The sequence below is a fragment of the Pyrus communis genome, chromosome 7 (assembly GCF_041283825.1).
Source record: "Pyrus communis isolate YQ-2024b chromosome 7, ASM4128382v1, whole genome shotgun sequence".
In the NCBI taxonomy this organism is placed as follows: domain Eukaryota; kingdom Viridiplantae; phylum Streptophyta; class Magnoliopsida; order Rosales; family Rosaceae; genus Pyrus; species Pyrus communis.
Genome location: NC_142571.1, coordinates 14429869 through 14450499, shown reverse-complemented (window position 1 = coordinate 14450499; position 20631 = coordinate 14429869). Strand labels below are relative to the sequence as shown.

At 38.5% G+C, this 20631-nt stretch overlaps 1 pseudogene; it reads right to left on the bottom strand.

Annotated features, from left to right (window-relative positions):
• Positions 1 to 253: 253 nt before the first annotated feature.
• Positions 254 to 16112, bottom strand: LOC148695758 (uncharacterized; annotated as a pseudogene).
• Positions 16113 to 20631: the final 4519 nt, after the last annotated feature.

Below are 20631 nucleotides of genomic sequence, written 5' to 3'. Positions count from 1 at the left end.
GATTAGGTTAGGACAAGATAGGATAAGGTTTGGATAAGATAAGGTTGGATAAGGTTTTGGATAATGTTTCCTCTTTTCTTGCACTTTCCTTATCTTCTTTGTCATGAACTTTCCTTTTCTGATTTGTAGCATGTTTCTAACCTCTTTTGACTCCAAATTCGTTCATCCACCTTGCTCCATATACAAGCTATCCATAATAAGCCCAAAACTGCTCTAAAAGGCTCCAAAATGCATCCTTTTTCCAAAATACGTCTTATGAACCTGAAAGCACACAAAAGAGGCTTAAAGAACTAAAATAACTAAGAACTAATAACATAAATGCACGAAAACAAGCAACTAAGTCGCATAAATATGCTCCTATCAAATTCCCCCACACTTAGCTTTTGCTAGTCCTCGAGCAAAACGGAAAAACAAAACAAAACCTAGACCTTCCAACAATGGTCTCAGGGATTCTTAATGCACATGACATGTTCTAGATCATGACTCACATAGATTTTAGTCATCCTTACGCTTAGGCACATACGTAATCATAATCACTACTTACTAGTTCTCATTTAATCAATTTAAAACAACATTTGAATGTAGTAATATGCCTTAGAGAATTCACTTAATTCCTTACAAGATACTCTCTTATTTTCACACAGAATTTCTGGTTACACACCCTACACTAAGTATATGTGAGAAGATTGATGTAAATATGAAACTAAACACCCACATATGTTTATAACAAGGAAAGCACTTTTCTGGGATGTATATGAATATGATCTCATGAAAGGAATGCTACTAATTAGATGCGAGAACCAGGGACACCGTATGCTTACATCAATTCCAAACTCCACATTATTGAAAACATAATGATCAAGATTAAAGCATAAGGGTTGTAATGGGTTAAGGGCGATTGGCTAACAATGAAAGGTAAGGATAACAAACGTTCTTTAAGCAATAGCAAGCAAAGTATTGAATTTGACACTTAGAATCACTTATGATTACATAAACTCACTTAGACACACAAGGGGAAAAATTCACACAACTGTTTGGGCCATATTCCACGTTTTGGGCCCTTTCTTCAACTACCACAAACATGTGAGCATATTTTCACTTATTTCATACTCTTTTTCTTTCTTTTCACAACTTTTTCTTTTCTTTTTCTTTTTCCACGATTTTTTTTTTCATGCCTTATTTCTTTTCGTGGCATATCAACACACACACACAAATTCCCACACACTTGTTGTTTTGCATACTCGAAAGGATTCCCTCTAAGTCATGATTACTATGCTTCAAGAACAAGGGTATGGGTGGTCCTAATCTAGGCTAGGTAGGGATGATATGGGTAAACAAGGAACAAAGGCTAACAATGGCTCAATGGGGGTTATGACCTACAATATATAGTGCATGGGTTGGCTGTTTGGTTGATGGCTTCACTACACACTTCATCTTGATATATATTATGCACTCAATATCATGCTTTGAATGGAATGGATGCAAGTTCTAGCATTTGGAACTAAGTGATGAAATGCCTTCTAATTAGCAACCAAGCAAGAATAATGAGATCATGCAACGAGTTTGAAACACAAGAATCACAGATTAATACTCTCCAAAGAATGTTTAAAGCTCAGGTCTCTCAGGGTTGTAATGTTATTCTAAGTTCCTTCCTTCAAGCGTTTTACAAAAACTTATTTTTTTTCTTTGGGATTAAACATGAATTCATAAACAACAACTATAACCAAGTATAAACCAAGAATATATCAACTTCCATCCATGTTTATAACACTCTTTCACAGCCATGCACATAAAAATCAAATCCTCATCATTGTGTTGGAAGGTATCCTAAGACACAAACACACAAAAACAAACACAAAACTGACTCTTTTTAGTTGTTTCAAACTGTTTTTGGGATTTTTCAAAATAACACATAAAAAGACTTCAAAACATGTTAAAAACACTCAAAAACAGTGGGAAACAAGTTTAGACATGTTAGGTGGTAATACCCTACGAATTTCATGCAAAAATATCTCAAAACAGAATGTTACCCCCCCCCCCCCCCCCCACACTTAAACTAAACATTGTCCTCAATGTTTTAGACACAATTGAACACATTACACATAACATAAAGTAAGCAACAAAGGAAAGGGTTTAGGGACGCAAATCTGAGTGTGGAGCGATTCCCAAGTTCTTCCTTTGTTGATTGCATGGGTTGCCTCCCAAGTAGCGCTTTCTTTTACGTCTTGCAGCCGGACGATGCCACATTGATCAACCTTCATGGGAACCCACGGCATAGTGGGTTGTCTCCTCCACATCATGTTCTACAAAGCTCTTGTAGTAAGGCTTCAAGCGATGCTCATTCACCTTGAACTCTTGACCTGTTTTGAAACTACGAACTTGGACTGCACCATGAGGAAAAACATTAGTAATAACAAAGGGTCCAATCCAACGTGAACGTAACTTACCCGAAAATAGACGAAGACGAGAATTAAACAACAACACTTTTTGTCCAACAGAGAAGGACTTGGTGCGAATCATCTTGTCATGAAAGGCCTTTGTCTTTTCCTTGTAAAGTCGAGCATTCTCGTAAGCTTCATTCTGTATTTCCTCAAGTTCATTCAATTGAAGCTTACGATGAATTCCCGCCTCATCTACATCCATATTGAACTTCCTCACAGCCCAATGAGCCTTGTGCTCCAACTCCACAGGTAAGTGACATGGTTTGCCATACACAAGCCGAAAGGGGGACATTCCTATGGGTGTTTTGTAGGCGGTCCTATAAGCCCACAATGCATCCTCTACCCTCAAGCTCCAATCTTTTCTTGTTGGGCCAACCGTCTTCTCAAGAATCTGTTTTATCTCGCGATTCGACACCTCGGCTTGCCCGCTTGTTTGAGGATGATAGGGTGTCGAAACCCTATGTGTAACGTTGTACTTCTTGAGCAGTGCCTCGATTGTGCGATTACAAAAATGTGAACCTCCATCACTTATAAGGACTCGAGGCATTCCAAACCTAGCAAAAATGTTAGACTTCACAAAATCTGCAACCACTTTGGAATCGTTAGTACGGGTGGCTTTTGGTTCCACCCATTTGGAAACATAATCCACCGCCAACAAGATATAGAGAAAACCATGTGAGGAAGGAAAAGGACCCATAAAATCAATTCCCCACACATCAAATATTTCAACAGAAAGTATAGGATTTTGTGGCATTTGATCCTTAACACTTATATTACCCATTCGTTGACAACGATCACATGTAAGGCAAAATGTCCTAGCATCCCTAAAAATGGTTGGCCAATAAAACCCACATTCTAAGACTTTAAGGGCAGTGCGTTGGGTGCCAAAATGTCCCCCACATGCATATTAATGACAGAATGTTAAAATAGATTGAAACTCAGATTCATTCACACAACGTCGTACAATTTGATCAGGACAAAATTTCCAAAGGTATGGGTCATCCCAAACATAAAACCTAGCATCCTTTTTAAGTTTATCACGTTGATTCCTATTAAGTGTGCTAGGGGTATGTTTAGACACCAAAAAGTTCACCAAATCTGCATACCAAGGCTCACTTACCTGGATAGACATTAATTGCTCATCGGGAAAGGTTTCAGAAATTGGCGATGCTTCCTCATGTACCATTCGACTTAGGTGGTCAGCCACCACATTCTCCACGCCCTTCTTATCCCGAATCTCAATGTCAAACTCTTGTAAAAGCAACAGCCATCGAATTAGTCTAGGCTTGGCCTCCTTTTTCGTGAGCAAATACTTGAGAGCTGCATGATCAGTAAAAATAATAACTTTAGTACCAAGTAAGTATGACCGAAACTTATCTAATGCAAATACCACAGCAAGTAATTCTTTTTCAGTGGTTGAGTAATTTAATTAAGCATCATTTAGTGTCCTAGATGCATAATAAATAACATGAGGTTGTTTGTTCTTTCGCTGCCCCAAAACAGCACCAATCGCATAGTCCGAAGCATCGCACATCAACTCGAATGGAAGGCTCCAATCTGGAGGTGTGATAATGGGAGCCGAAGTGAGAGCCTCCTTTAAGTGCTTGAATGCCGTGGAGCATGCATCATCAAACTCGAAAGCCACCTCTTTTTGAAGCAATTAGCATAGTGGCCGTGCAATCTTGGAGAAATCCTTTATGAAACGCCTATAAAAACCTGCGTGACCAAGAAACGAGCGAACCTCTCTAACCGAAGTTGGAGAGGGTAAGTGACGAACAAGGTCTACCTTAGATTTATCCACTTCAATGCCTTTTTCAGAAATAATATGTCCTAGAACAATACCTTGTTTAACCATGAAGTGACATTTTTCCCAATTAAGCACAAGATTCGTTTCAACACAACGTTTCAAAATTAAGGTCAGATTATTCAAGCAATGATCGAATGAATTACCAAACACGCTAAAATCATCCATGAATATCTCAATAATCTTCTCCACATAATCAGAAAATATACTCACCATGCATCATTGAAATTTCGCAGGGGCATTGCACAAACCAAATGGCATACGCCTATATGCAAAGGTGCCAAAGGGGCACGTGAAGGTTGTCTTTTCTTGGTCCTCCGGAGCTATCACAATTTGGTTATATCCGGAATATCCATCAAGAAAGCAATAAAATTTATAACCGGCTAACCTCTCTAGCATTTGGTCCAGGAATGGCAATGGAAAGTGATCCTTCCTTGTCATGGCATTTAACTTCCTGTAATCAATACAAACACGCCAACCTGTCATAACACGAGTGGGTACAAGCTCTTGTTCTTCATTCTTCACCACCGTGACTCCGGACTTCTTTGGAACAACCTGCACGGGTGACACCCAATGACTATCAGAAATTGGATATATAACACCACAATCAAGCAATTTTATAACCTCTTTTTTTACTACTTCCAACATGGGTGGATTAAGGCGACGTTGAGCTTCACGAGATGGCTTGGCTCCCTCCTCCAAAAGGATGCGATGCATGCACGTGGTGGGACTAATGCCTTTGATATCCGCCAAGGTCCATCCAATGGCAGATTTGTGCTCCTTTAACACCCTTATCAACTTGTCTTCTTCTTGGGCCGTGAGTGAGCTAGATATGATGACAGGTAGTGTCTGATCTTCTCCCAAGAAAACATACTTCAAGTGACTAGGTAATGGCTTTAACTCAAGAGTAGGTTGATGCGTGATTTATACGCACATAAATTAAACCCTCTTTTTGTCAATTGTAGTATAAGTATAAGTAGGGATAGTTCTGGACCGGGGATTAGGAGGGATTGTTAATCACTTGGATTTGACTCAAAAACATAAAAACAAAGTTAAAAACGTTCACAAAGACTCAAAGGACTCAAAACAAGTTCAAAAGACTCAAAACTGCCTAAAAACACTAACTAGGCAGTTTCTGACCTTAACCCCAATGTTGGACGAATTTAGGATTATGGCTTGATTCAAACGTAAAATAACAATATAAAACACTATACTAGACTCAAAGAATGCAAAACTAAACTTTAAAACACTAAAACAAACCAAAAGACTCAAACATCACCCAAAACACTCAAAACAGCCTTAAAATCACTTTCTGGGCAGTTTTGAGCACTTTGGTGAATTTGGACGAATTTTGGGAAATAAATTGAATCAAAACACTTTAAAACATAAACTAAACAAAGTCTAAACACTAAAGAACAAGAAAGTAAAGGGGGGGGGGGGTTAGGTTTTGACGAATTTAAACTAAAAGAACAGATTGTAAGTAAAAGCAAAATGTAAATGTGAATGTGTGATAGAATTGAATGGAATGAAGGCTAGCTAAGGGGTTCATCTCCATACATGTTATACTTGCATAATAAAATGATTTCCAATTGCATTTCAATAAACTATGATACTCAACACCCCAAGTTAACCGTGATGCACTAATTAACCTTCAAATCTTCCTAACGTTATTGAATTGGATGATGCATGCGACAATTCAAAACATTCCCCACAAGTCCTCAACATGAATGCATAGAAGAGGTACAAGCAAGAATCATTACGCTCTATGAAAATTATAAGTGTTGACGAGGCATTCGTTACTATGATTGCATGAAACTTATGCCAAGAATTTGTTTAACGCGATTGTTTATAAGCAACCTCCACTACTTGTGAATATAAGTTCGTAACTATTAGGTGAAACTCACTTATATTCTAGCGTCATATTCATGCATGAAAATTAAGCGCGCATTCTCAATAAACATACATAAATAAGTTATCAATCAAACGGTTAAACAAATTGAATCCACAACTTATGAAACGCAATTAGAAGTAATCAAATCAAAATGCAAGCATAAACATATATTTCGAATTCCCCCCTAGCCAAGGGGGGTTTAGTTGAATTTAAACATTGGAATCAAAGAAACACCTAAACATTCCAACAACTCAAACTTGAATTGTATGAACGTTTAGGCACTCTTCTCTTCCTCTTCGTTGTAGCACAAGGTCTAAGGATAGTTTGATGGTGTGAATGGTTTGGGGAGTGGTTGGAGTGGCTGCAATGGAGGAGAAAAGTGTTTTGGTGGCTGCAATGAGGGTGTGGAGAGGTTTTGACGAATTTCTGGAATATGGAAGAGTGTATGAATGAAATGTGTATGCAATGGATGCTTATTTATAGGTGAAATGGGGGGAACATGACAGCTAGGAGGGAATGTGGCTGCATGTTTGAATGATTAAAGGATGCATGTGGGTTGGAATTGCATGTGCAATGAATATGTGGCTGCATGTGCAAGGGGACAATCTGAAAATGCATGTGAAAGCATGTGTTGGCTGCAATGATGAAATGGATGGGAGTGCATGTGGCTTAATTAATTAAAGGGAGTGCATGTGCAATGTTTTAAAGGATGGAATGCATGTGAATATGATGGAAATCTGATGGGAGATGGAATGGGATGTTTTGCATGTGAATTAAAGAGTAAATGCATGTGAATTAAAGAGTGAATGCATGTGCAATGACAGCTAGGTTGAATATGCATGTGGAATGGCTGATTTATTTGAAGATGCATGTGCAATGAAGTGGAATGACAGCTAGGTTATGATGATGAATGCATGTGGCTGATTTAATTGAATAGGAAAGCATGTGGATTTAATGGTTTAAAGGGTGAATGCATGTGGATGCATGTGTTGATGAATGGGATTAGGAAAGGTTTAAATGTCCTAAAACTAAAGGGAACAAGGTTCCAACACTTTGGTCTTCAATTAGGTCTTCAATTTCGTCCAACACTTTGGCTCCAAGCATAAGCTATCCATCCTTAGTCCAAAAGTGCTCCAAAAGTCTCCAAAATGCATCTTTTTGCTCCTTTAGCCCTTTGGACCTACAAACACACGAAAATAGCTTAAAGTACTAAAATAACTAAAGAAACATAACGTAAATGCACGAGAACAAGCCATTTAAGTCGCATGAATATGCTCCTATCAAATACCCCCACACTTATCTTTTGCTAGTCCTCGAGCAAAACAAAACAAAAGAAACCAAAAACAAAACAAAACGAACAAAACACAACCTATACCTTCCAACAATCGTCTCAGGGATTTCCAATTCACATGACAAGTTAAAAATCATTATTCCCACAGATTTTAGCCATCTTTACACTTAAGTACATTTTTAATCATAGTCACCACATACTAGTTCACAATTAAGCATTTAAAACCATGTTTTGAATGTAGTAACATGCCTTAGAGAATTCCCTCAATTCCTTACTAGATGTACTCTCGTTTTTCACACAGATTTTCTAACTTCACACCCTACACTAGTTATATGTGAGAAGATTGATGTAAACATGAAAACGAACACTCACATATATGTATCATAAAGAGAGCAATTTCTGGAGTTAATAAGCATGTTTAGGTATGATCTCATGAATGGAATGCTACTACTTAGAAGCGAGAACCAGTGACACCATAAGCTTATACCAAGTTCAAACTCCACAAATTGAAACACATAACAATCAAGATAGAAGTCAAAGGGTTGTAACGAGGCTAGGCTATTGGCTAACAATGAAAGGTGAAGGATAAGCAAACATTCTTAAAGCAATAGTGAGCAAAGTATTGAATTAGGTACTTAGAATTCCCTTTAGAACGCAGAAGTCAACTTTGAACACCCAAGGGGAAGTCACAAAACTTAGGGCCATATTCAACTTTTTGGGCCCTTTCTTCAACAATCACACTTGTGAGTCCATTCTCACTTATTTTCACTCTTTTTCTTTCTTTTCTTCTTCTTTTTCTCACATTTTTTTTTTCTTTTTCCCATGCCTCCTTTAAGACTTAGGCACATACATACACACAAAAATCCCTTCCCCCACACTTATTTTCTGCAACATATTAATCAAAAGGAATTCATTATCCGTCATGCTTACTATGCTTCAAGAACAAGGGTACGGATGGTCCTAATCTAGGCTAGGTGAGGATGATATGGGTTAACAAAGAACATGGGCTAAACAAGGCTCAACGGGGTTAAAACTTACAACATATACGAAATATGGGAAGTAAGGCTATTTGGCTATGGTGGCAACTACACAACTTCATCTTGATATATGTTATGCAATTCAATGTCATGCTTTGAATGAAACGGATATAAGTTCTAGCATTTAGTTCTATCATGATACAATTGCATTCTAAGTAGCAACCAAGCAAGGATAATGAGATCATGCAACAACTTTAGAAAACAAAGAATCACAGAAAATAACTCTCCAAAGAAAGTAATGGCTCGAGTCTCACAGGGATGTAGCGTTATTATGAGTTTCTTCCTTCAAGCATGTTACAAAAACAAATTTTTCTTTTATGATTGCATGTGAAGTCATACATTATAACCATAACCAAGCATATACCAAGAGTAAATCAAACTTTCATCCATGTTTATAACTCTCTTTAACAGTCATGCAATTACAAACCAAATCCTTATCATTGTGTTGGAAGGTACCCTAAGACACAAACACACAAAAACGACTCAAAACACTCTTTTTAGGCTTTTCGAAACATGTTTTTCAAATTTTTATGTGATTTTCGGAGTTATAAAACAAAACATACTAAAACACTCTAAAACAACTTAAAAACACCTTAAAACAGCAAGGAACAACATTTGAAGTAATGGGTGATAAAATCCCACGAATTTGCATTAACAACATTAGTTACCCCCCCCACACTTAAATCAAACATTGTCCTCAATGTTTTAAGCATAGATTTAAACAAAGCATAAGTAAACACACAAAAAGCATTTAAACATACTAAACATGGCAGAATGTAATTAACAAAGAGAAGAGTTTAGGGACGCAAATCTGGTTATGGAGTGTAAATTCCCTCTTCTCCTTGGTAATTGCATTGAGGCTTTGATCATAGTGACTCCACAGGTTTACTCTTGAACTGGTTTCCGCCCATCATTGATTTTCCTTTGTGCTACTGTTGAACTGGGCAGCAGGATTCTTTTGGTCTCCTCCACTTGTTGATTTTCCTTTGTGCTACTGGGCTGGAGGATTCTTTTGGTCTTCCCCGAAGGTCTGAGCTTACCCCTTTGGTCTGTTTCTTTGTTCAATCTTTCCAATTCGTATTGAAAAGGGTTGGAGGATAACTCAGCCTAAGTTTGTCTCCACATGCTTCAATGTATCATTTTCACTTGCCTTACTCGCTCCCCTTTGCAGAAGTGGTCCCTTCTCTGGAAGTGTATCAACCGTTGAAGATGACTACTCGAGAGCAACGCTAGGTAAGCAACCAGGAATAGATTCCAGGCAGTTGGCTCCAGATCGAAAGACTGACTCCAAGTGCCGGCTGATTGCTTCTTTCACTTTGCCATGCGAGTAAGAACAAGGACAAAGAAAAAGACAGGGAAAGAGCATGATATGAGATACTTTTGCTTTTGACCTTGATGATATGAGATACCTTTGCTTTTGAAGAAGCGGTGAATGAATCAGCACACTTCAATCCGCCGTTTCCTCCTGGGTCATCTATACTCCAGGCATCTGGTATCATCTTTGGGGAAGAAGAAAGAATTGAGTATTTCGAAAGGCTTTGCTGGGAGTGCGCCCTCAGAGGTGAGAGAGAGTTGGGCATGGTTCTTCAGGTTTGCCTTGCCATAAAAGACGAAGGTCGACATATATAGAGATAATATCAAATGGTGGTACTATTCTTTTACCCTTGTCGACAAATGTCTCTTCGATATCAGAACGACGCCTCTTCGATTTCTGAGCAGGCGCCCCTTCGATTTCTGAACGACGCCCCTTTGCTTTCTGAACGACACGTGGTAGTGCGGATGCGGCTCCTTTGACAAAGCTGCACGCGTTTTCTGAAAAGCAGAGAAAGCGTCGCCGAACTTTGCGCTTGTCGGCTAAAGACGTGTAGTTGCGATGATGGCCTCCACGTGTTTTCAGCTTTGTCAGAAATCTTTTGACAAAGTTGAACGCGTTTTCTGAAAAGCCGAGAAAGCGTCGCCTAAATTTCGCCGGAAATTCCGGCTTTTTGAATCGGAGGACGCGTCGCCTTGGCTTCTTATAGAGGTATCGATCACCGCCAACAAACACACTCTGAAGACTTCCCATTCTTGAAAATCGACTCCGGCCCTTTGAAATTTAACTCCATCCCTTCTCTTTGAACACTTTTGAAAAATGGCAAACTCATCGAACCTTAGCTTGGAATTGAGCCTTAGCAGTGATACGGGCGCGCCGCGTCAAGGTAACGTATGGCGCCCTTCTTTCTTATCTTCTAACGGTCTTCTTACAGGTGAAGACTCCGTGATGCAGGACGCCACAACAGCTACAATAGTAGCTAGGAACCTCCTCACTCCAAAAGATAGTAGGTTGCTGTCAGGACGGTCCGATGAGTTAGCCGTTCAAGAGTCCCTCGCACTTAGTGTTCAGTGTGCGAGTTCTGTGTCCAACATGGGCCAACGCCTGCTTGCCCGCTCCCGTCAGGTGGAATCATTGATGGCAGAAGTGGAAAGTCTTAAGCAAGAGATCCAGCAGCTTAAGTACGAGAATAGAAGTTTGCATGTGCTTGCAAACAACTATTCGACGGGCATGAAGAGGAAGCTTGATGAGCTGCAAGAGTCTGAAGGTCGGATTCACAGTGACCGTCAAAGGTTTTCGTCTTTCCTCCAGAGGCACCTTTTTCCTGGCTCATCCAGCGCTTGGCCAAGTATTGAGGCCTGGAATGCTCTAGCTCCGATGCCTCCCGCTCCGATGCCTTCCGCTCCGATGCCTTCCGCTCCGATGCCTTCCGCTTCGACGCCTTCCGCTTCGACGCCTCGTAGTGGGGCTTCACGTAAACAACCTTTGTGAAGCTCCACCTTTCTCCATGTTTAGTATTTTTTTTTTTTTTTTTTTTTTTTTTTTTTTAAATGCATAAATAAAATCAAACGGCATGGAATTTGTCCTTGAATGGAGGGTGATACTTGAAGTGAACCGGCATTGGTTTGAATTCTAGTGTAGGTGCCTGATTCATAAAAAACAGTAAGTTAGTATAAAATGTAATGGAATTTGGAAAAGATAACTTACTTGTTTTGTCCGACAAGAACTCAATGACAAACACCACTCCTTTGAAAGTTTCAAGGATATTGGACTTGGCCAGATTGCATGTGATGGTTTCAAGAACGTCCTCTTTGATGAATTCATGACATTCTCTACTTTTCACCTTTGGAAGGGCTTCCGAGGTGTCTTTTTCACTTTCTTCTTCCTTGGAATTCATGAACCTGCAAGGAATAGGAATATTAGTTGGAACGGGGTTAGAACTAATTGGAACAACCTTACTTGAATTAGATGGCGTAGGAGCAATAGGTGCCTCCGGCAAAGGTGTTTCCACTCTTGCCGTGGGTTGGGTGTATTCCTCTTCCTTGTGATTTGATTTTGATGGTTGAGGGTCCGTTCCAACCTCCTCGTCACTGCTCAATATGATTTCCTTGGCAAGTTCAAATTCTCCCTTCGGATTTGCAATGGTTGAACTAGGGAGTTCGCCTTGGTCTTGAAACTGTCCTACGAACTCCGCGATCTGCCCTATTTGCTCTTCCAAGTGGTCCAACCTTTTGTCTTGATTTTGGCCCTCCTTGACTTGATTTTGTGATCCCTGCACCAAACAAATTAATTCATTAAGCTTTTGATTATAATCTATTGACGAACTTGAGTTTGGTTGGGCATATTGAATATGAGGTGGCTGCCAATATCCTTCTTGTTGAACATGTTGAGGTTCCCACCACATAGAAGTTGAATGATCACTCCAATCCGAATTGTAAGTATTGGAAAACACGTTATTCCTTGATTGAAGATCAAATATATCAACGCGTTGCAATTGGGACCTTTCCATGAGCTGTGACAAAAGAGAAGCATTGTCAAGTGCCATGTTGTTCTTTTCTAGTATTTGAATTCAACAAACAAAACACAAATCAAAAACAAAAACTAAAATACATAACAGAAACGAACAATCCAAGAGATTAGCAAATTTGCTAATCCCCGGCAACGGCGCCAAAATTTGATGGGTGATTTATACGCACATAAATTAAACCCTCTTTTTGTCAATTGTAGTATAAGTATAAGTAGGGATCGTTCTGGACCGGGGATTAGGAGGGATTGTTAATCACTTGGATTTGACTCAAAAACATAAAAACAAAGTTAAAAACGTTCACAAAGACTCAAAGGACTCAAAACAAGTTCAAAAGACTCAAAACTGCCTAAAAACACTAACTAGGCAGTTTCTGACCTTAACCCCAATGTTGGACGAATTTAGGATTATGGCTTGATTCAAACGTAAAATAACAATATAAAACACTATACTAGACTCAAAGAATGCAAAACTAAACTTTAAAACACTAAAACAAACCAAAAGACTCAAACATCACCCAAAACACTCAAAACAGCCTTAAAATCACTTTCTGGGCAGTTTTGAGCACTTTGGTGAATTTGGACGAATTTTGGGAAATAAATTGAATCAAAACACTTTAAAACATAAACTAAACAAAGTCTAAACACTAAAGAACAAGAAAGTAAAGGGGGGGGGGGGGTTAGGTTTTGACGAATTTAAACTAAAAGAACAGATTGTAAGTAAAAGCAAAATGTAAATGTGAATGTGTGATAGAATTGAATGGAATGAAGGCTAGCTAAGGGGTTCATCTCCATACATGTTATACTTGCATAATAAAATGATTTCCAATTGCATTTCAATAAACTATGATACTCAACACCCCAAGTTAACCGTGATGCACTAATTAACCTTCAAATCTTCCTAACGTTATTGAATTGGATGATGCATGCGACAATTCAAAACATTCCCCACAAGTCCTCAACATGAATGCATAGAAGAGGTACAAGCAAGAATCATTACGCTCTATGAAAATTATAAGTGTTGACGAGGCATTCGTTACTATGATTGCATGAAACTTATGCCAAGAATTTGTTTAACGCGATTGTTTATAAGCAACCTCCACTACTTGTGAATATAAGTTCGTAACTATTAGGTGAAACTCACTTATATTCTAGCGTCATATTCATGCATGAAAATTAAGCGCGCATTCTCAATAAACATACATAAATAAGTTATCAATCAAACGGTTAAACAAATTGAATCCACAACTTATGAAACGCAATTAGAAGTAATCAAATCAAAATGCAAGCATAAACATATATTTCGAATTCCCCCCTAGCCAAGGGGGGTTTAGTTGAATTTAAACATTGGAATCAAAGAAACACCTAAACATTCCAACAACTCAAACTTGAATTGTATGAACGTTTAGGCACTCTTCTCTTCCTCTTCGTTGTAGCACAAGGTCTAAGGATAGTTTGATGGTGTGAATGGTTTGGGGAGTGGTTGGAGTGGCTGCAATGGAGGAGAAAAGTGTTTTGGTGGCTGCAATGAGGGTGTGGAGAGGTTTTGACGAATTTCTGGAATATGGAAGAGTGTATGAATGAAATGTGTATGCAATGGATGCTTATTTATAGGTGAAATGGGGGGAACATGACAGCTAGGAGGGAATGTGGCTGCATGTTTGAATGATTAAAGGATGCATGTGGGTTGGAATTGCATGTGCAATGAATATGTGGCTGCATGTGCAAGGGGACAATCTGAAAATGCATGTGAAAGCATGTGTTGGCTGCAATGATGAAATGGATGGGAGTGCATGTGGCTTAATTAATTAAAGGGAGTGCATGTGCAATGTTTTAAAGGATGGAATGCATGTGAATATGATGGAAATCTGATGGGAGATGGAATGGGATGTTTTGCATGTGAATTAAAGAGTAAATGCATGTGAATTAAAGAGTGAATGCATGTGCAATGACAGCTAGGTTGAATATGCATGTGGAATGGCTGATTTATTTGAAGATGCATGTGCAATGAAGTGGAATGACAGCTAGGTTATGATGATGAATGCATGTGGCTGATTTAATTGAATAGGAAAGCATGTGGATTTAATGGTTTAAAGGGTGAATGCATGTGGATGCATGTGTTGATGAATGGGATTAGGAAAGGTTTAAATGTCCTAAAACTAAAGGGAACAAGGTTCCAACACTTTGGTCTTCAATTAGGTCTTCAATTTCGTCCAACACTTTGGCTCCAAGCATAAGCTATCCATCCTTAGTCCAAAAGTGCTCCAAAAGTCTCCAAAATGCATCTTTTTGCTCCTTTAGCCCTTTGGACCTACAAACACACGAAAATAGCTTAAAGTACTAAAATAACTAAAGAAACATAACGTAAATGCACGAGAACAAGCCATTTAAGTCGCATGAATATGCTCCTATCATAGGTGGCTGCACAATTGATGGAAGTAACTTGTTAGTCAAAACCGAATCTAAAATTGAGAGTGGAGACTTACCAGAGTGTGAGGGCAATGACTCAAGGGCCACGACCATTTCAAACACTTCACTAAAAGGGGGCACGGCAATATGGTCAGATTCTATGCCGTGGATTGCAAGGATTCCCCCACCCTCATTTCTTGCTCCTATGCCGTGCACTAAGGCTACTTCAAGTGCATCTTCATTCATTCGATTCAAATGTACCTGTGCCAAAGAATCAACAATGTCAATAGCAAAACAAGAATGGTCCTCAATTGGATATTTAATGGTTTCAGAAAGATTAAAACGAATAATGTCCCCATCAATTTCCATGGTTAATGTTCCCGTAAACACATCTATCTTTGTTCTCGCTGTTTTCATGAATGGACAGCCTAGCAAGATTGGCAATGATGGAGCATGGCTCGAATCCTCCATTTCTAAGACATAAAAATCTGCAGGAAAGATAAGATGAGTGACCTGCACTAAAACATCCTCAAGGACTCCCTTGGGATAAGCGTTAGAACGATCGGCCCATTGAATTATAACGCCATCTTGTTTTAACTCACCAAGGTTCATAGATGCATAAATGGAATATGGCATAACATTAATAGAAGCACCTAAATCTAACATGCATTGCTCAAATCTAGTGTTTCCAATTATGCATGGGATAGTAAAGCTCCCTGGATCCTTACACTTTGGAGGTAACTTTCGTTGCAAAACAGCGGATACATTTTCACTTACTTTCACAACTTCTTTGTTTGAAATTCTTTTCCTAGTTGTGCATAACTCTTTTAAAAACTTTGCATACCTGGGCACTTGCTTAATAGCATCAAGTAAAGGAATGTTTACTTGGACTTTTCGAAAGGTATCCAAAATGTCATTTTCGCTTTCTTCCTTCTTCGATTGTGCAAATCTGCGAGGGAAAGGAACATTGGGCAGATTAGTGTTCGAAATCCCAACATTTGGGATAACTTTACCTGAGGTGGATGGATGGGAGGTCTTAGATGGTTGCGGCATGGGTGGTGCCACCCTTGCCGTAGGGTAATTTTGCTCCTCTTCTTCGATTTGTATCTTCTCATCTTTCTTGTTTCCCACTTCTTTTCCACTTCTTAGTGTGATAGCTTTTGCAGATTCGAAACCACCCTTGGGATTGACCACCGTAGTTCTTGGTAACTTACCATTTTCACGGAATTGTCCCAAAAATTCGGCCATTTGGCCCATTTGCTTCTTTAGCTCATTAACCTCCTTTGCTTGGTTCTGCATTCCCTGCGCCATTGTGGTTAGTAACTGATATGTTTTATCGTCATTCATAGACGTACCTGAGTTGGTTTGGGATGATTGTGCTTAAGGAGGTGGTTGTGGTGCCATTGGCCTTGGAAAGAAACCCGGGAGTTGTCGGAATCCACTTTGTTGGGCATATTGTGGTGCATTGATAGGAGCATATTTATGCTACTTAGTTATGTTGTTTCCTTTCATTTAGCGAGTTAATTACTATTTATTTTAGTCTTTTATGCTATTTTCGTATGTTTTTAGGTCCTAATGGCAAAAGGAGCAAGAAAGGGCATTTTGAAGCTAAATGGAGCAGTTTTGGGCATGGATTGGATAGCTTAACCATGGAGCAAAGAGGATGGACGAAATTGAAGTCAAGAAGGGCTAGGAAAGGCTACAAATCTGGAGAAAGAAGTCCAAATGCAAAGAAGATAAGGAAATAGCAAGAAATAAGGAACTTTATCCAACCTTATCTTATCCTATCCTAACCAACCTTATCCTTTCCTAACTCTAACATTATCCTATCTTACCCTATCCAAATCAGGTTAGGACTTAAATCTAGCTAATTAGAGGGGATTAGTTACACAATTAAACACCTATTTCAAGTTCTAGAAGCCCTATTTTCGTGCATTAAGTTTATGCCACATGTAACCCTTCTAGAAGTTCTAGAATCTGCCACAAGGACAATTCCTTGTCCTCCTTGGAATCTAATTGAAGGTATCCTTGGAATCTAATTCCTCTCCTTTTCAGCCCAAATTCGTGCCTCCCCTTCACCCTATAAATACTTGATGCCACAACACTCAAAAAGCACCACCCTCTACCACAAATTCACACCACACCATCCACCACACCTCAAGAGCCTAAATTCACACAAATCCCCATTGTTAGCAGCAAGGAAGGAAGGAGAAGCCACCTGGAGCGTTTCTAGGTGTATTCTATCTTTGTTTTCAATGTTTAATTTATATTCTCTTTGTTTTGTTGTAAACATGAGGAGCTAAACTTGTTTTAGCTAGGGGAGACTTTGAAACCATGATTATATTTGCAATATGAATTGATAAATTCCAGTTGTTATTTCATAAATTGTGAATGCAATTTACTTAACCGTTTGATGGATAACTTATTCTTGTTTGTTGATTAAGGGTGCACACTTAATTTGCATGCTTGAATTTGGTGCTAGAATATAAGGGAGTTTCACATAATCGTTACAAACTTATGTTCACAAGTAGTTAAGGTTGTTTTCACAATCATGTTAAGTAAATTCCTAGCTTGAGTATCATGATGTCATAGTTACAAGTGCTTTGTCAATACTTATGATTTTCAGTGAACGTAATGATCTTTGATTGTATCTCTATTATGATGTCATGTAGGGAACTTTTGAAGAATGCTTTGGGTTGTCGTATGATGTCATCCAATCCAATAACTTAAGGAAAATCTGAGGGTTAATTAGTGATGTCACGGTTAATCTGGGGTGTTGAGGTTCATGCTTTATCGAAAAGCAACTGGAAATCAATTTGTATGCAAGTGTGTCATGTGTGGAGAAGGACCCTCTAGCTAGCTAATCACCCTTTGTATGCAAGTGTGTCAAGTGTGTCATGTGTGTCATGTGTGTCATGTATGCAAGTGTGTCATTTGTCTAAGTTTAGTTTCTGTTTTGTTTTAATTCAAATTCGTCAAAACCAAAACCCCCCTTTGTTTTAAATGTCAATTAGGTTAGAATCTGAGCTATTGTGTGTTTTTGAGTATTTTGAGTCAAAACCAATTCTATTTTCGTCCAAATTGAGTCCTAGAGTCTAGTTTGAGTCTTTTTTATTGTTTTGTGTTGTTTTGAGTCATATAAGTTTAGTTAAGAGTCTTTTGAGTTTATTTAAGTGTTTTTAAGTTTAGTTTTATGTTTTTGAGTCAGTTTAGAGTAGATTAGCAATCCCTCCTAATCCCCGGCCTAGAACGATCCCTACTTATATCTATACTACAATTGTCAAAAAAAGGGTTTAATTTGTGTGCTATTATATATCACATCATGCATCTCTCCATCTGAAATTGGGGTGGTCACGTGATAGGAGCATATTCATGCGACTTAAATGGCTTGTTCTCGTGCATTTACGTTATGTTTCTTTAGTTATTTTAGTCCTTTATGCTTCTTTTGTGTGTTTTCAGGTTCTAAGGGCAAAGTATGCAAAAGGATGCCTTTTGGAACCTTTTGGAGCAAATTAGAGATTTAAATGGATTGCATATGCTTAAAGCCAAGTGGATGGACGAAATTGAAAATCAAAGGAGACAATCCCCTTGTGCCGTGCATCCACCATCCCATCATCATTCACACAAACTCCACCTTGTCGTGGCTCCCCTTCCACTTTCCAGCATTCCATTTCATTATTACAAGCCATCATTCACTCTTGAATCCACATGCATTCATCCATAACCAACCTAGCTGTCATTCCACATGCATTCATTATTCATTCACTTTGCATTCCCTTTGCATTCAGCCACATGCACTTATTCTTTCATCATTGCACCACCAATTCAACACATGCACTCATAATCATTCTCACCTTGCAGCCACATGCATTTCACAACCTAATTCACATGCAAACACAATCTGCCATCATTCACACAAACACCATCATTGTCGTGCATCCCATTCCATCTCCCATTTCAGATTGCATTCCAATCATTCCAACCAAGCCACATGCACTCCCTTTAATTAATTCAACCTAGCTGTCAAAGCACATGCACATTCACCCTAATCATTCACATGCACATTCAACATTCCAGAAATTCTACCCATGCCGTGCATTCCCTTTCATTTCAGCCAAATCACATGCACTCCCACCCTTTAAATCACATGCATTCCCTTCATAAATCAGCCACATGCACACTCAATCACTCAACCCATCCTTTGTCGTGCATAACCTTGACAATTCCAACCTAATCCACATGCTATTTCAGCCACATGCACTCATAATCATTCAACCAACTTTGCACATGCATTCATCATCATAACCTAGCTGTCATGTTCCCTCTTCTTCACCTATAAATAAGCATCCATTGCAGCCACAATTCATTCATTCTTCCATTTCAGAAATTCACATTCACACATCAAAACTGCCCTTTGGCCGTGAGTTCCCTATTAATCCAAACACCACCAGAAATTCAGCCATTCCACCACTCCCCAAACCATTCACACCATCAAACTATCCTTAGACCTTGTGCTACAACGAAGAGGAAGATAGGAGGGCCTAAAGGTTCATACAATTCAAGTTTGAGTTGTTGGAATGTTTAGGTGTTTCTTTGATTTCAATGTTTAATTTCAATACTCTTTGTTTTGTACGAATGAGGAATGGAAGAGAAGAGGGCCTAAACGTTCATACAATTCAAGTTCGAGTTGTTGGAATGTTTAGGTGTTTCTTTGATTCTCTTTGTTTTGTACGTATGAGGAACTAAACCCCCCTTGGCTAGGGGGGGATTCGAAATATATGTTTATGCTTACATTTTGAGTTGATTACTTCTAATTGCGTTTCATAAGTTGTGGATTCAATTTGTTTAACTGTTTGATTGATAACTTATTTATGTATGTTTATTGAGAGTGCACGCTTAACTTTCATGCATAAATATGACGCTAGAATATAAGTGAGTTTCACCTAATCGTTACAAACTTATATTCACAAGTAGTGGAGGTTGCTTATAAACAATTGCGTTAAACGAATTCTTGGCATAAGTTTCATGCGTATTCCATAGTAACGAATGCCTCGTCGATGTTTATGATTTCCGTTGAACTTAATGATCTTTGTTGAATGTCTCTATCATGCGTATTCCATAGTTAGGGACTTTGATTAGGAATAATTTGGTTGTAATGCGTATTCCATTCAATCCAATGAATCTAGGGAAATCTGAAAGTTAATTTAAGCGGAACTAATTAACTTGGAGCATTGAGAATTCATGGTTTATTGAAATGCAATTGGAAATCGTTTTATTATGCAAGTGTAACATGTGTGGAGATGAACCCCTTAGCTATTCTATCATCCATTCATTCCATTTCATCAATTTCATATTTACATTCTGTTTTAATTGCAATTTGTTCATTTAATTTAATTTCGTATAAACCTAAATCCCTCTTTACTTTAATGTCAAATTAGTTAGAAATCAATTTAGTTTGTGTTTTTAAGAGTCTTGAGTCAAGTTACAACTTAATTTCGTCCAAATTTGTGTTTATACTCAAAACTGCCCAGAAAGTGGTTTTTAGGCAGATTTGAGTGTGTTTGTGTTGTTTTGAGTCTTTTGGTTTGTTTGAGTGTTTTAAAGTTTAATTTTGCATTCTTTGAGTCTAGTATAGTGTTTTATATTGTGTTTTTACGTTTTTGAGTCAAATCCAAGTGATTAACAATCCCTCCTAATCCCCGGTCCAGAACGATCCCTATTTCCATACTTACTACAATTGATAAAAAGAGGGTTTAATTTGTGTGCGTATAAATCACGCATCAAATTTTGGCGCCGTTGCCGGGGATTAGCAAATTTGCTAATCTCTTGGATTGTTCGTTTCTGTTTGATGCGAGAATTATACGCACACAAATTAAACCCTCTTTTTGTCAAATTGTAGTATAAGTATAAGTAGGGATCGTTC